Raw genomic sequence first — 708 nt, 5'->3', positions numbered from 1 at the left:
CGAGTTGAAAGCGTTTGGCTTAAGGTCATATACCTAATCAAAGGAAAACCTGGGACTTCAAGTTAGGCCAACACACTTCTCACCCTGCCGCAGCAGCTAAAGCATAGATGGTGGTCAATTTACAAGTGAATAATTTCGTCTCCAAAGTTAAACAGCCACAGGTTTAATATAGATCCCTGTAGTTCTCCATACTGTTGTCAAAACAAACGTCACACATGTTGACTACATCATTCAAGTATCAGTTTCAGTTTTAAAAAGTGCCCCAAACTCCTCCCATAGAAGATTCAATCTTCCAAAAAGAACAGTTTCATATTTTCACATTTTAATGCACATATGAATCACCTGGGGATTGTTAAAATGTAGGTTCTGGCTCAGGAGGTCTGGAATGACCCTGAAATTCTGCATTTCTAACCTAATCATGGTGCAGAGTCACCAGACCGCACTTTGAATAACAAGGGTTTAGCATTTGTCCAGATATTTTCAAGGTTCCTTTGTAGTCTGCCAGCAACATTTTAATTGCAGTAATGTGGTGAGGAAACCCCGAGTCCTCTAAACTACCCTTTCTCAGGTACGCCATCTATAGTGCTCTCTCCACCTCACCCCGTCAGTTTTCTCCTTTCTAACCTTTGAGACTTGTCCAAGCATCTTCAAAACCTTTGTATCTCTGCAAAACCTTCCCTCATAGCGCCTCACAGCTGTGACAGTCAC

Source organism: Pteropus vampyrus, unplaced genomic scaffold (assembly GCF_000151845.1).
Source record: "Pteropus vampyrus isolate Shadow unplaced genomic scaffold, Pvam_2.0 Scaffold229, whole genome shotgun sequence".
Lineage (NCBI taxonomy): Eukaryota > Metazoa > Chordata > Mammalia > Chiroptera > Pteropodidae > Pteropus > Pteropus vampyrus.
Note: the sequence above shows the minus strand (reverse complement) of the source record.